At 33.8% G+C, this 17,443-nt stretch overlaps 1 pseudogene across 1 annotated transcript; it reads right to left on the bottom strand.

Moving 5' to 3' along the window:
* Positions 1–441: 441 nt before the first annotated feature.
* LOC105965634 (alanine decarboxylase pseudogene) lies at positions 442–2,414 on the bottom strand (annotated as a pseudogene). Its single transcript, XR_016031158.1, has 3 exons — positions 2,201–2,414; positions 1,543–1,679; positions 442–1,211 (listed from the first exon to the last, which is right to left on the bottom strand). The product of XR_016031158.1 is annotated as an alanine decarboxylase pseudogene (transcript).
* Between the last annotated feature and the right edge of the window lie 15,029 nt (positions 2,415–17,443).

Genomic DNA, 17,443 nt, shown 5'->3' with positions numbered 1-17,443 from the left:
TGAGTATCAGTTCACATGTATAATTGTTGTAAAAATGTGAATATTTTATTTTAGTTTGGTCGTAATGGATAAGAGTTGGATGCATAAACCATGGTGAAAAAAAAATATTAAATTGGGTTAAACCAATTTCTAGACATGGCTTTTGCTAATGTATCTCTCAATAGAGAAATTATATGCCCGTGCCAAATATTCTAAAAATGAAGAATGGGCAAGTAGAGAGACAAAAAAAAGAGCATCTTCTTGTTGATGGATTTATAATAGTGATTAATTAATCTTTTTTTCTTCTATTTTTCCCCACCTCTCCAAGATCGATGGTTGTGTGTGTATTGATCGAGAATGATTGTGCTTATGAGCAATGAAACTTGATCGTTTGTCGAAATAGGTTATAATATTGAAAATAGTTAAGGGTTATATTGACTTTTAAAAAAGAAATAGTGAAAGGTGGTCTTTTGTTTCCCACAACATCTTATTTTACAAATTACAATTACGTCAAAATTACAGTGAGTTTCGATGTGTGCCACTGAAAAATATACACACCAATCAAACCCATTTATTGACTCTTAATCCATATATCAAACTTATACACCAAATTGGCAAAGTTTTATTTTAATTTCCATTTGTAGATAGATCCCATTAATTTAATGATTTCCATGAATCGAGCAAGCACAATTAGAAGCCCCAATTTCCTCGGCCAAACAAACCGGTCGAACTTCTCCTGATCCATACCAAATCTCTCTTTTGCGAACAAGATCACTTAGAAAATCATCCAACATTTTCATTGTCACATGAGGCATTAAGACAACATGCGCCATTTTTCCTAGAAATGAAAGTTGCCAATAATCAATAAACTCACGATCTAACGGACGCTCGAAAACCACCACAATGCTCGACTCATTAAGCATCGCGCTAATTCCCGCTTTATTAAGCCCGTATCTTAAGTACTTAGCGTTTGTCAAACAATTGTTGACTTCTTTTTGAAGTCCAATGCGACCTTTCAAGTTTAAACCGTACCATATAAAGATTGGCGTGTGACCATTTCGATTTCCGGATATTGTAGTGTCTAGAGTTGCAATGTATTCGATGTTTGTCGAGAAATCGGTCATGTGCATTTTCCTTGAAATGAGAATGCCACATGGCATTGAGGAGCCCAATAATTTGTGTGCCGAGACACTGACGCTCCCAATAGGCTTCTTAAAACTAAACAGTGGGCCCTACAAAGATATATCATCCAAGAGAAAAAAGATTCATAATAAAAAAATATCAACATAAATTATTAATTATATGTATGTAAATTTTTCTTAAATATTCAAAAAAGAAAAATCGCGGTGAATGTTGATGGCTTTGTGGTGCTCCCTTAAGCACAGACTTTAAAATTTCTGTAAAGTCAGCATTGCACGCAAATATATATATATATATATATATATATATATATATATATATATATATATATATATATATATATATATATATATATATATATATATATATATATATAAAGAGAGAGAGATCTAGAGAGAGAAATTAAATTAAAACTTTATCTACATTTTCAAGAAAAGGAGAGACGAGGCCATATGACGCTGCATCGCAATGAATGTAAAATCGGTCGTGTGAGAAACCACATTCCTCTAACGTTTTTATGACATGATCAAGGTTGTCCACACCTCCTTTGAAAGTTGTCCCTGAATTTTCAAAAAAATTGCTCTAAAATAGGTGTATAAATTTAAAATAGGGTAAATTACACACACCCCCTGAGGTATGCTTAAATAACTGTAAGGTCCCTATGGTATCGATAATTACACTCAGCCCCCTGAAACGTAGTCAGAAACTCTAATGGATAATGAATTGGATACGTTATTCCGATAGGGTTCTAACGGACTATTGGTTTCAGAAAGTGGTGAAGACAACAAAGAGCTATGGGGTGACATGGCTCCCCGAACATTCCCGAACATATCTTAAATCACCCATAGCTCTTTGTTGTCTCCACCACTTTCTGAAACCAATAGTCCGTTAGAACCCTATCGGAATAACGAATCCAATTCATTATCCCATTAGAGTTTCTGACTACGTTTCAGGGGGCTGAGTGTAATTATCGATACCACAGGGACCTTACAGTTATTTAAGCATACCTCAGGGGGGTGTGTGTAATTTACCCTTTAAAATAAACACACACACATATATATGTATATATATATAATGGCACCTATATTAAGATTGATGATGGCAGGTTTATCCTTGTTGAAAAAGAGTTTTTCTTTTAAGTCAGTGCAATCTATCTCCCCAGTAATTAAGGTGCCTATAATTTGGCACTCAATTTTGTAAATTTTTGATCCTTTGAATATGGAGTAGTGTGATTCGTTTGATGTGTACAATATCCCATCTGGTAATAAATTTATTCTGCAAAAAAAGACAATCATATGTAATTTTGTTCGTAAAAATAATAATATAATAATATAAAGAAAAATAAATTGCCTTATAAAGAAACCCCTATATAATAATATAAAGAAAAATAAATAAATTACCCTATTAACATTCCATGGAGATTGCCTTCAGTTCCACCATTAGTAACGTAGCCCCAATATTCACCTTTCTCAATTTCCCATAACTGTGCGAACCAATCTAAAACTGCCACCTCAAATTTTTTGGAATGCAAACCGAAATTGCTTTCTTTAAATGGATCACCCACGTTATTCATGAGGAAACATAGCAAAGGTGACAAATCCATCAAATGGTTGCAATTTAGGTTGGTGGGATAACCTACAAACAAATTTAAATATTTTTTTAGAAAATAGTAAATTTATAAACTTAAATTATTCAACGAATATATATACCTAGTAAATGGTTGGATCTTTCATTGAGATACTCTTGAAATTCAGACATAATATTTGACACAAGGCAACGCTGCCTTTCCGCAACACACTCCTCGTCGTGTGGTTCAACCAAAGCTAAATCTTTTGTTTTACTTTCGAAGCCATAATAATAATTTTTGGAAGCCATTGGATTATATAATTAAAATATTTCTTGAATATATAGTAATTTATGAATTTGTGTTTGAGCACTTTATATAGATCATGTAAGGAAATAAAATGGAAAGACAAGATTTAGCTAGCATAAGTAATTGAACTAGCTAGGCTTTATTATGTATAACACGATTTAAATTTACATATTCGACCTTATTGTTTAGACATAACCAACAAATTGATATATGGGGCCAACTATGCGTTAAACATACGTATCATAATTTATTCATTTATTAATTTTATTTATTTTTGTGATGAAGGGACCCGCTACGTATCAGACTGTATTTAGTAGTTATTTAGGTCGTGGAAATATAAGGCAATTTATAAATGAAATTTTTATCTTCTTTTTTAAATGAAGGAACATGCAGCCAACCATAGAGGTGCACTAGTTAAACCTATACTCTCGTATAATAGCTTACAAACCATACAAGAGATGTAAACTATATTAGGCTAACCATGTGTCATAAATTTGTTCTTATTGTTTCTTCGCGTGTACAAAAAATAACTATGATATACAATTATTTACCCAAATCTCCACAATTTAGTGGCTGTTGTGACTTAATTCAATTGTTTTTCAATGTTTTTTTATAAGGTTAATTCAATTGTTATCAACTGATAAAAAATAATTCAATTTTTGTTGTAATTTATTGCATAATTAAGATTATTTTGTGAATATTCAAAATATAAAATGAAACAACAAAATTATAGTTATAATTTTCTATTTGTTAGTTTTTAATTAGTTCATAGCAATATGCGCAGCCTATATCATTTCTTAAATTAATGAGCCAATTGTTTTTCAATGTTTTTTCATAAGGTTAATTCAATTGTTATCAACTGATAAAAAATAATTCAATTTTTGTTGTAATTTATTGCATAATTAAGATTATTTTGTGAATTTTCAAAATATAAAATGAAACAACAATATTTTAGTTGTAATTTTCTATTTGTTAGTTTTTAATTAGTCCATAGCAATATGCGCAGCCTATGTCATTTCTTAAATTAATGAGTTTATAAGATTAAGTACATAGACTTTAATGTACTTATAGCTAACTTTAAATAATTCGAATAAGTGATTTAAATATTTGGTGAAGTCTTTATAAATAATAGACTACAAGACTTCCAGTTACACATACACACCAATGCAATGTTTTGTTTTAATAAATTGCGTAATTATCGTTTTATCTAGAGAATGCTATTTTCACCCACAACATATCTTATTTCGTCATCAAATTAAATATATTTTCTCTATTTTACCCTTTTCCTCATCTTTCACACATATTTTGTAAAAAAATAAAAATTGTTCACCACCAAACTAATTAAAATATTCAGAAAAAAAATTTCCACCATTTTTCACTTGAATCTTCGCCATAAAATCTCATCATCACCACCTTAAGTGAACGGCACTTCGTTAGAGAACATAGAAAAATACACGAAATTCACAACGAGCCAGAATCACGTTCTTGGAGAAATAAATTAAATTAAGATTTCTTGTATATAAACGATTAAAAAGAAAAAAAATCAAGATTTTTGATATTGATGTTTTCGGAGGATTAAAACTTGAAAAATGGGTTACATTTCATTTAGCGCAGTCCGCCCAGACGCTGATTCAGATTAGACGATTATTAGAATCTTGTTTTACCATTTGAAATTGCTTTGTTGCATTAACACAAGTTACATTGAGGAAAGAGGAGGAAATAAGCATGGGAGGGTGGAAGATTAGAAATTTTAAGGGTATTTCTGATATTTTAAATTATTTGGAGGTGGAAATAGCACCACTCTTTATATATAATCTACGAGAAGTTTTAATCGATTTACACTATTAATAATAAACAGATTGCATTTTGTATACTATTTTCTATTTTTTTATTTGTTATATTAAATTCTCCACTATTTCATTAATTTCTTTTTTCAAGAGAATATTGTTCTCTTCTTCTATGAATTTACAAGTGATTTTGCACTATTGATCTACATATAACAACAAACACCAATGTGTATGTATACGTGCGTGTTTATTGGGTTGTTATTTTCACAATTTTTTTGTCGAAAATCACCAAGTGAAGTTCACCGAGTGTACCATTGAATAGAGCGGTACAAATTCTCAAACGGTTTTACCACTAAGAATTTTCTAGATTCTCAGTTAAATTGAAACTCATTACAATTTAATCTTGTTTTGATTAATACAAAAGATGTCGTTTTTAATATTATTCAATTAGTATACTGAATTGGCTAGATAAAAAAAAAAAGTTAATATACCAAATTGCGTAGCGTCGATTTTAATACTATTCAATTAGCATACCGAATTGGCTCTATAAAAAAAGTTAGTATACCAAATTGCGTCGCTCACTATAAATACTCTTGAAATATTTGGTAAGCAATAAATGCGGCAAAAGTTTCTATTTTATTCTGTTTATTTGGTAGAGCTCATTGAGTGCCATAAATATTGGCATGTTATGTTGAAATATTTCATATTTGTGATTATAGGTTTGTGAATATTCAAAGTATAACATTCTTAATATATGTAGTACGGACATTAAAACGACAATACAATGAGAGGGGGAAATGAACACGGGGAAACATCATATCTAAAAAATGGACTTAGAGGAAACTTGTGAATATTATAATTATAGGGGTATATTTATAAATATGTTAATAATATTATATTAACATATATTAGTTGTTATTTATGTATAACTACTTTTATATATTTTAATACTGATATATTTAAAATAAATATTTTTATCAACTTTCAATTTGCAATTGATCTTTAAATCATGTGAATAATTAGGGAAGCAACAAAAATATTTGAAAATTAGCTATTCAAACATGTTCCTAAGTTTTTGAAAATTATTAAATGACCCATAAGGTATTCGGCAGATGTGCTCGAGTGTCGGACTTAAAAGGTATCCAAAACAAAGATACGTTAACAAGCTGAAATATCGGTGCAACATAGCTCTTAACTGTTTTAAATATAATCCTATTAACATTTACCAACCATCCTTTTTATTCATTTTTTTAGCGACAATCTCATAAACCCATCATTTAGTGTAATTGTATTATAAAAACTACATCCTATAATATATTTTTTTTAATTTTATAATTGTTGGGCTAACTACCTAACACACAAGTGCACGTATAGCTAACAAGTAGCAAAAGTGGACTCGTGAGAGTCAGATGTCGATTTCATAGGGAATACTCAAATTACCTAATCCTATGTACCGAATTCTAACAATTATGATTTTTATCCAGCCTATACAAGGTTGTCAAGTTTTATCAACTAAAGAATTAAATTAACTATGAAAGCAAATAGTCACGATAAGATATCTATAAAAACTGACCTGGGATTTTATCTTCCCCATATGCGATAATTCATCACCCAATTAAACATCTATCATGCAAGTTACGATTCCCGATTATTAACCCGAGACACTAAATGTTCTATGCGTTAAATATACGTATCATAATTTCTTCATTTATTAATTTTATTTATTTTTGTGATGAAGGGACCCGCTACGGGTCAGACTGTATTTAGTAGTTATTCAGGTCGTGGAAATATAAGGCAATTTATAAATGAAATTTTTATCTTCTTTTTTTAATGAAGGAACCTGCAGCAAACCATAGAGGTGCACTGATTAAACCTATACTCTCGTATAATAGCTTACAAACCATACAAGAGACGTAAACTATATTAGGCTAACCATGTGTCATAAATTTGTTCTTATTGTTTCTTCACGTGTACGAAAATTAACTATGATATACAATTATTTACCCAAATCTCCACAATTAAGTGGTTGTTGTGACTTAATTCAATTGTTTTTCAATGTTTTTTTATAAGGTTAATTCAATTGTTATCAACCGATAAAAAATAATTCAATTTTTGTTGTAATTTATTGCATAATTAATGCAGCCATTTTTTAGTTGTTGCACCTCAAAATATTTTACACATTCTCTCCTCTCTTTCACCTTCTCTCTCTACTTTTTTCCACCCCTTCAAACAAACCGTCGGAATTTTCCCGAATCAGTCTAAATCGAAGATAAATTTTACACCAAATTTATCCTCTGGTCTTTTATATTAGGAAATAGAATTTTTTTCAGCAACTTCGGCGAGCTTGACCAGATCTAGCCGAACTCAATACACAGATTGTGGCTAGATCTAGCCGAACTCACTATTTTTTTTGAGTTCAACTAGATCTAGTCGAACTAAGTGTATCAATCTCGGCTAGAGCTAGTTGAACTCAAGGTGTTTTTTTTTTTAAATAATTCGAAATGTGAAAAAAATTGAACTTCAATTCAGTTCGTCTACAGAGAGTTGAACTCAACCCTTCGGGTTCGAATGTCTTCGGTTGAACTGATCCGTTATATTATTTTTTTACTATTTCTCTAAAATTGAGTAATTAGTAGTTCGGGATATTGTATAACTTAAAAAAGAAGAAGAAACTAATTGAACTCGTCCCCTTGAAATTAATAGTTCGGTTATTCGAAATATTAAAAAAAAAACCTATAAATTAATCAGTTTTGTTTTTGGTTTTTTTTTTTTGTTAAAATTCGAAAGTTGAAAATAATCCGTTATATTTATTTTATTAATTGTTTCCAAAATTTAGTAATTAATTGTTCGGGATATTGTATAACATAAAAAAAAATTGAACTCGTCCTCTTGAAATTAATAGTTCGGTTCTTGGAAAAAAAAGAATAAATATAGAAGTTAATAGTTTGGCTATTCGAAAAATTAAAAAGCTTACAAATTAATTAGTTTCGGTTTTTATTTTGTTTTTATTTTATAGAAATTCGAAATGTCAAAATGATATATTATATTTACTTTTTTAATTGTTTCAAAAATTTAGTATTTAATTGTTTTCGGGATATTGTATAACTTAAAAAAAAATTGAACTCGTCCCCTTGAAATTAATATTTAGGTTATTCGAATAAAAAAGAAATTAATTTAGAAATTACTAATTCGGTTATTCAAAATATTATAGAAATTAATTAATTTTGGGTCTTTTTCTTTCTTTTTTTTGTTTAAAATTTGAAATGTTAAAATGATTCGTTATAACTATTTTTTAATTGTTTCTAAAATTTAATAATTAATTTTTCGGAATATTGTATAACTTAAAAAAAAAATTATCTTGTCCACTAAATGGAGTGAGTAAGTGTATTTTTCATAGTACAATGAGGTCAAGTATTCTTTAGTATATAGTACAAACGGGTAAAGTGTATTTTACCCTATAAATATCCATAATCTTGTTAATTAATTAGAGTGGTGCTATATCCGCCCCCAAATTTTCTCATTTCACCACCAATTTTATATAAATTATCTAAAATATCCTTAATAATTTCTATCATTTTCCAACACAATCTCTAATCGACCAGCATCCCATTTATAATCGGTCCATCTTCACCACCGTCTTCTTCGTTTCATTTTCTTCTAGTTTTCACCAAATCCCGTGACTCTTATATGACCTTCTATACTGATATGCCTAATTGGGCCGACTCATGGACGCAATGGGCCTAAGATTTATTTATCTATTGGGTCACGAGCCCAATTTAGAAGACCACTACAACAAAAGCCCAAACACCTTCAAATAAGGTTTGGGCCCAACTAAATAACTCCAACCCAATCAAAGAGGTATAAATTAAGGTTTTTAACTCATTTCTTATGGTACGTTCTATAATTCAAGCAATTGAAATGCTCATATTCTCTCTACACTTCTACCATCTGCACGTATGACTCGAGCATCGGAAGGGTTTTTGCCGGAACAACCCCTGGCCTAGGTTACGTGTTCTCTGATCGCAGGTACTTCTAGACCATCTAACTCGTGAGCCAGTGATCTACTTGTTGGGATGTGAAGCCCAGGAGTCAATGAAAATTCACAAGAGGTTCTAGATTAGCCGATTTTAATTTTATTAACATGCTTTGATTAGATTCGTTTAAAGGGGAATAAATCTAATCTAGCAACTTACAATTCTCACGAGCAGATTCGTTTCTATCTTCGGCGCACGAACGAGGATCCACGTCAAGCTTTCAATCCTCGAAAAACTAGTGTACATAAATTTCTAGCCCTCTTTATTCGCCGATATCTCCGATATGGTTGATTTGATGGGGACACCCTTCAAGAGGAATATAACACTATGGGTTAGAAAGCTATTTTTTAAATTTCAAGCCTATCCGATGAACGGTTGATTTACGGTGAATTTCCTCGGAGGACTGCTCAGAAATTTCCGAAATGATAGTTTGTTCTTAAAACCTATAATCTTCTATTGTATATCCCGGATTTATAATTGTTCTACTGGGGGGCTGCACTTGAAGAAATCTAAACCTATAATCGAGAAACTTAGAGAGAAAATAATAAGAGAAAATTATTTTCTAATAGGCGTGTTGAATTATCTCTCATCAACCTAATCTTTATTATATATATCACAACGAATTAGAGTCACAAACAGAAAGGATTACATGAAAACAAATCTCACTCCTTCTAAAAAGCTATATAGTAAAAAATTACAGTCCAATGGGAACTTAATTTTCGACTATATTAATTCAAATATATAATATTGGTTGAACTTTATTTTCTGGATTAGTTGGAAAATCCATTGGACTACAATATGGACTAAAGGAGAAAATATAAATCAGGCAACTAATAATTAATTAAATCCAAACTCTTAAAGAATTCATTTAATTAATTACTAAACAATTATTTACTTTTCATTACCAAATAATTATTGAACTCTCGTTTATATTCTCAAATATTACATTCGAGCTCCGGTCGAACATTATTTAGATTCTCCCCACATTAAGATATCTTATAACCACCAAATAATTTATTCATTTCGATAATTACCTCTCCGAGCGTGAGACGAACTTTCCACTTGACGCAAACTGCCACGGAAATCAATCCGTGCATTCAGGAGAAGCAGCGGCGAAGCGACAGCGGCAGCGGCGGACACGCGGATCAGCGACGGCGCGTGAGTATCACGCGCTTTCTTCGGGTGGCGCCTGAGGGCGCGTGCGACGGCGGTTCGGCGGATCGACTCCTTTGTCTTCCTCATCTCGGATTTCACCTCGTATACCGAATTCAACTGATACATGGTACTAGAGATGCAAAACTCAGAATAGAACGGAAGAATAATTAAAAGGATAGAACTATCGAAGAGTATCGGCGCGTGGGCGCCGATTCTGGCGACGGCGACGGAACGCGGCGGAGATGGGGCAGCGGACGTGAGGTGAGCGGCTAGGGTTAGGGTTGTGCCTTGTGTGTTTTTGTGCAAGACCTATAAATCTTATATTTATAGTGTCTAGTATAAAATCCGTAACGGGCTTAAGTTTGAGCGAGCTCAACAGCTTAATTTCGTTAGTCTTACTTCGCTCGTTTCTCACAACTCAATGATTGGGAAACTATAACAATTATATTTTCGGAATCATTGAAACGTCCTCGTTATTACGAATGCCAATTCTCGATTTCCAATTTTAAAACTGGAAACCCTAATTCAGCGGACCTTCTAAATTTGAAAACTTTCCAATTTAGAAATTTCACTAAGATGTTCGCCTATTTCTTTCCTTTTCTTTTTCTCATTCTTAATTCCAAATTACGAATGTTGGACTCAATCATATTGACTTCCAATTATGCAAAGATTAAACATTTTTATCTTTGACCGTTTATTCAAAGAACTCGAGTGCACGAGCAGTGTGTCCCTCGATGGTTCAGGTGTAAGCTAGCCGTCGGTCAACACCTCTTTGTGGCTTAAACTCGTCCCTAGAGTTATAATTAAGATGAAGCTCGTTTCAACTTAATCACCCAACGAATCAAGATTGGCGTCTAGCTACGCATCATGATTCTCTAGATACAAATGAAGTGCCTGCAAGAACCGTGTGATATAGTTAACGTAGAGTACGATTCCTTCGATTCATATGTCCCATTGAACTTGAGGCATTGGTTCATCGAGACCTCCTTTGTAGTTCAATAACTATGCGAGCGTTCTAACTATTGTAATCAATACGTGCATGACTTATAGAATCGAATTACCTAATCATCACTTAGTCAGCTCTGGCCAGAGACTTAAAGATTACAAACTATGAGAACACACAGGACATCCAAGACTATTCTAGCTATTGAATTCCCAACTACAATGCACAGACATCCCACTAGATTTCGGACTGCACCAACACTGGCCCTTGGGGCGGTCCTCGGTGAAAATCAGGGACAGGTCACGATACAGCTGGTTCTCTAGTGAAGTCACCGTGGTGTCTAGGTCTTAAGGACTAATGGTGTACAACTATATCATAGAGATCTCTACTTGATTATTGAGAACCACCTAGAGATTTCTAGGATGAGGGAGTTTAGTGAACTCGTCAACTTACGAGCACCCACTTATGCATGCCGATATCACAATACATTTACAGATGAGACGCAGTACACATACACTAAGTGCTAGTCTCTTAATGGGAAAGGCCTATATTCTCATTGGGGGCGTAACCCTTCGACTAGGAACATGGTTTAAGAGTTATAATACTTAAGTAAATATCTCACAATCCTAAAAGATCAATTATAAGTAATTATAATAACTGTAAGGACTATGTCTATGTTTGTAAAATGGACAAAGATATAGAATGCCAAGGTGCTTTATCATTAATACGAAAAATGATTATTTATTACAAGAATAAATGGAAAGACCACAGCCACAAGTTGGCTTGTTGGTCACCTACTCTAACATATAGAAGATATGGTGTAACTTCTGCCACATCAAGAAGTGAGAATGTTGAGTTGGAGTCTAAGGGTTGAGAAAATTGCAAACTCGTGCCACCAATTGAAAGAAAAGACAATTCGGATTCGAGGGCGAATACTTTTGAAGAGGTGGAGAATGATTTGATCCAGCCATGCAAGTAAGTAAATGTTGAGTTAAACAAAGTGCAAACTGACATTGTTAATGTGGATGAGATGGCGGTGCCTAGAGAGACGCTTCATTCATTCTCTATACAATTCATTCTCTATACAGAGGATTGATGCATTGGGACTTCGAGCTACAAAATACTCACGTTCATATCGACTTCAATGGCTGCAAGATGGTGTGTTATGCGATGTGGTTTCGAGATGTGTAAGTTTGCTACCAAACATAGAGATTGATTATAAGATCGATTTTGTTTCTACTCCTTGTGATATTTGTCCGGATTTGAGGAAGAATCCTTTTAAAGAGGGGGAGTATCATACGATCCTGACAAGCTCCAAGACGAAGAATTGGAAGAAGAGAAAGCAAGTGGGATTAATGCAGCCGTTCGTGTTGGAATTTAAGAGTAAAGGCTTGAATAAGGCCTTTAAAGAGTCCTTGTTGAGGAATTGCAAGAGAAGGAAGAGGAGAACTCGTTGGACAGGCCGAATTCCATGCATCCGAAATTCTCGCCTATCTCTAGCAGCTTTACCATTCGGGTTATAACTCTCTCATATGACGTCCAATTAAGGTCCTTCAAATTGCTATGGAAATATAACTAAAATTTCTACAACTTTCAAGTTTGGATTATATTAAGAGACGGATTTTAATGAATATTTGAGTATTTTGAGAGGTCAATTCTCCTTCGCTAATCTACAGCAAACTTTGGGATTTTACAAGTGGATTCTTGTAATTTTCTTAGCGACATAATATTGGTTTCTGTGTTTATGGCTCTTTATAACCACGGGGTCAATATTCCACCTTGATAATAATGGTTTCTAGTTTTTTATAGCTATGGGGTCAGTATTCCTTTCTAACGCCAATCTGAATCCCTTGGTCTGGACGTTCCGTGTTTTTGCTTCCGCGTAAGATATTGGGTCCCGTAACAAGTTCTATGGGGTTCGTATCAGGAACTCAATTGAATAGCCACATAATCTGGATGATAAGTTATTGGAACAATTCTCGAAACAAGATGAGAACTTATTTGAATAGTTCAAGGAAGAATATACAAATTATCAAGAGGATATGTGAAATTATCTAACGACTGTTACGACAAGTTCACAGAAGACTTATGTCCCAAATTATGAACCCGAAAAAGCAGAAATTGCCCCAAACCAGTATTACAGACAACTGTTCGGATTTTGAAAACATTCACTAGTTGGTATAGATTATTTGAAAAATCATAATAATTTGTACAGTTATCGAAATTGGTCATACGATATATCAATTGAAAGATGAAAACTTCAGTGGGATACTGCTCCAAATTCGAACTCCAAACCCTCCAAATTCTGCCCTGAAAACAGGTGCGGCAGCAGGTTTTTATATTCGGAAATTTTGCCGATACAAATGTCGGATTAAAATTGGCTTCGTATAGTAGTCTGAATATGGGGAAAATTTGTTATTACTATAGTATTTAATCTATTCTACAACTTCTGAGAAGAAAAAAAAAATGATATTCAAAGCCTAAGTACCTCAAATCGACTTCCAAAACTTCAGTGAGAGACTCCTCTTCTTGCCGGATTCCGGCGACCACCACCAAACTCCGCCTGAAACCACCACCACCGATGTAAATCTAACCTCTCAAGGTCTCCGACGGTACCTATGGATCATCAAATATCCATTGGTAAGACCTTCTTGCAGCCCCTTTCTTTGAAGAATGAATTCGGGGCTTTTTGCCAGAACCTATCAATCCCTCAAACCTATACTTGTTACTGATTACCCTCTCTTAGAACTCGACTTTTGCCTTCAATTCTGTAATTCCAACCAATTAGTCTTCACACCGAGCCCCAAAAGAGATGTAAGTCTTTGGGCGCACTCTACTGCTTGGGGAACTGCTGTAACTAACGGTCCGTCTAGTCGCAACCCCACAATGAAAACGACATCGTGGAGCGTGCTCGTCATCTCTCCCCACGGCATGTGGGAGATGTTCATCTCCAGCTGCCACCTCTCCACGAACGCTAACATTAGTTGTTGATTCATATTGGGGAGCCAATAGTCTCGTAAGTGGTATAGCCCGGTTGCCTCCAACCTGCCAATCATCATGTCATCCTACGGGCCGAGGTAGGATTTCAGTGCTTTCGTTCTCGACTCGCACCGTCCAGTAGAACGACGTTCCAAAATTAAATTGCATATATTAGATAGAAAAAACACATATTATAAAAATAATATAAACACACATTAAAAACAAACTTACAGGTTCATACCAAACATATATCGCTATATGCGACTTGAACCAACGCATAAACTCCAACTTTTCTGGCCCTCCCTCGCACGGACCAAATACGACGGACCATCCAAAAGTGGAAAATTTACGCCACGGCGACTTCTACGTGCCTCCGCTTCTACCTGCTCATGACCATCGTGATCATTATCCACCATCTCCTTGTCATCATTGCCATCATCAACCTCATTATTCACCATCTCATCGTCCTCATTGTACGCATAGTCCAATGGAGTACGAACATGACCGACTTGAAGATCATCAGAAGTATATTGAAGCCCAGACTCCGACTGCAATAGCTTCTTCTCTCGCTCTCGCTTCTTCTCTAGCCATCGTTTCCCTTCTACGGTCGGATGCAAGAAATCCCTGATCTCTAATTCGATCCGGATCATCCAGATTGTTCGACTTCCCACTCAAATCTTTCATCAAACTCTTACCTTTTCCCGTAACTTGACTCATTAGTTTTTCCCTCTACCTCCTTACATCTATAATTTAACATAAAACATGAATTAGTATTCGTGTGAAAACACACGAGCAGATGTATTGTGTTCGTGTGCAGGCACGCGAGCACACTGCACCTGCTCCCGTGTTTTCACACGAACACCAAAAATTCAGAAAAAAAAACATTAAAAAAAGGTGAGCTCGTGTGTTTTTTAGGGGAACTCGGTGAACCGAGCTCGCGTTGTTTTACGCGAACTCAGTCCACTTGTTCGACTAAAAATACATGAGCTCACATTTAAAAAAAAAAATCAATAAAATACTACGCAATTATTCAATTGAAAAAAATGAAAAAAAAAAAACATTATTGTGCTTGTGTGGTTCTACACGAATAACTCCACGGTGCTTGCGTAGAATCACACGAGCTCTACCAGGCGCATTATTTTCTTAATAAAATTCCATAATCGTAATCTACGTAAAAAAATATCATAAAACATAAAAATTGCCTCTGATTTGTTGTCGTCTCGACCGGGATCTGAGAAAGAACTCAAAAAGTTTGAGAGAGTTTGGGATAATTTTCATCATTTGGTTTTAGAAGAACAGTAAAAAAAAAGTGCGTGCAAGTTTAAAAAGTGCTTGCACAAATCATTTCAGTTAAACTAATAAGTAATAACAACTTGAAATGTAGAGATTTTTCCGATTAAGAAATTCTTTCTCGTACAAAATAATATTTCATAAATAAGAAGTTAAAAGTATTCTTAATTTTCAACCATAATTATATTACTGTCAACGGTGGGTGGAAAACAAAAATTCAACAGTAAGGATCGGCGTTGCCTGATCTTCGGCGGCGGATTATTTTTTTTTCAGAAAAAGGAAGTCAAAATTGAACTTTGTTGGTCAAAATTGATGAAATTAGAGTTAAATTAGGATTAAAATTGGAATTTGGTTTACGACGTTGAGGGTAATTTTTCCATTAACATTAAGTTTTCCTTTGTTTATAATACATGTTAAAGGGATGTACTTATTGGTAAAATAGACAACACACCTAAACCTAGATTAATAAAGATTGTTGATTAATGACCTATCCTTATAAAATGGGAGAATGAGGGATCCCCCCTAGGATTGAAAATATATATGAGGAGGTCCAATGTGGTTTTTTGTTCTAGTAAAAAACCTAAATTTTAATCTTAATTTAACAGATGCCCCAGAACAATTTGAAGTACATGTTTTGCCCTTTCAGTTACAATTTAATACCCTAACCCACGACCTAACACCAGATCGTGATTTCTCTTCTCTCTCTCTCTACTCTCGTTCTCTTCTCTCTCTTCAGCTGTAGTGATGTATAGTCGTATATAGTCATATGTAGTCATATATAGTCGTATATAAATTATGTAGTCAGTTGTAGTCATGTATAGTCGTATATAAGATATGTAGGTTTTTTTTCTAATGTACAGTGATGTCGATGGATTTTTTTCATAAATAATAGTCGCTATTTTATAATTTGATAAATATGACTATAGTGCACTGTATAATTGAAAATATACAAAATTAAGTTGAAAATGTAAAAAACGGTAATATGAAGCAAGATTATGACTATAGTCATATATAGTCATATTCGAAACAGTAAACTTTTTGGGAAAACAAATTCGGAAAAAAAAAATTATATTTTATTTTTTTAAATAATAATAAAAAAAACCAAATTTCTAAATGCAGTTAGGGCGAAAATTGTATGTAAGGGAATCATAGTCTTTTTGCCTCTCTAGGAGCTACCTTAAAGAACGAATATTAGGACATATCCCTATTTATTTTCTATATTAGGGGTGTATATCAAATCACTCCTACGAATACATAGTTAATCTCTTAGAAAGCCATTATTGAGATTTGTGCTTCATGTTGTGTTCTAGATTTAATTGCGTAGGAATAGATTAATTCAATCTAGAGTATTAGAATCGTAATACATGCGTAAGCGGGTTATGATTAATTTAGCATCTCACGTTAATAATTCGAGTTAATTACTTGCATAATTGAAGGAATTGGGGAATTAATAGTCACATAGGGGGGAGAATAAAATCCTAGGCTTGTTTACTTTGTTAAATCTTCGTGTTTAATTGCTTTCGTGCTCCTACTTGTTTAATTTTCATTTAAATTGCATTAGTTTAATTTAGAATAAGTAATCAACTTTCGACTATGTAGAGTGGACACTATCATAATTGGTAGAATTTAGCGATTAGAATTATATAATTTTATATTCTCTGTGGGATCGATATCTGGACTTTTGTCCACTATATTACTTGTTCGATACATACACTTGCGTGTAGGTAAAATCACCAGCAAGTTATTGGCGCCGTTGCCGTGGAATATTTTAATTGCCTATTGTGTTCTACCTCTAGATTTGAACAATTTTCACGATTCAACCAAAAATTTAAATTTTTTTTCTCTTTTTATTTTTGTTTTAGGTACAGTTTTATGGGCAAGAGACTTAATCTCGGCAGAGAACGTTTGGTTCTGAGATCGAACGCACTTTTCGAGCCGCTAGGAGACTCCAAAGCAAAAATAATATAATGGATGACGAAGAACGCAAACGTGAGGAGGGTTATGTGCTCGATGAAGACGGAATTCGAATCCAAGACCGATCCCCACGGCTTCCACTACATCCAGCAGTTAGGCCACGGGCGCTTCCGGACTACATAATCCCGACTCTTGATGGAATCCGCCCAAGCATCCTGTATCCACCCATCGAGGCTCATAATTTTGAGATCAAGCAAGGCCTCTTAACGATGCTCCAAAATAACGAGCTATTTAGTGGGTTGGCAGGTGAAGATCCGCATCTTCACATTGTCAATTTTCTCGATACATA

Source organism: Erythranthe guttata, chromosome 5, assembly GCF_056151865.1.
Source record: "Erythranthe guttata isolate IM_541 chromosome 5, IM_541, whole genome shotgun sequence".
Classification (NCBI taxonomy): domain Eukaryota; kingdom Viridiplantae; phylum Streptophyta; class Magnoliopsida; order Lamiales; family Phrymaceae; genus Erythranthe; species Erythranthe guttata.
The sequence above is the reverse complement of the archived record's forward strand: the minus strand, read 5'-3'. Positions and strand labels throughout refer to the sequence as shown.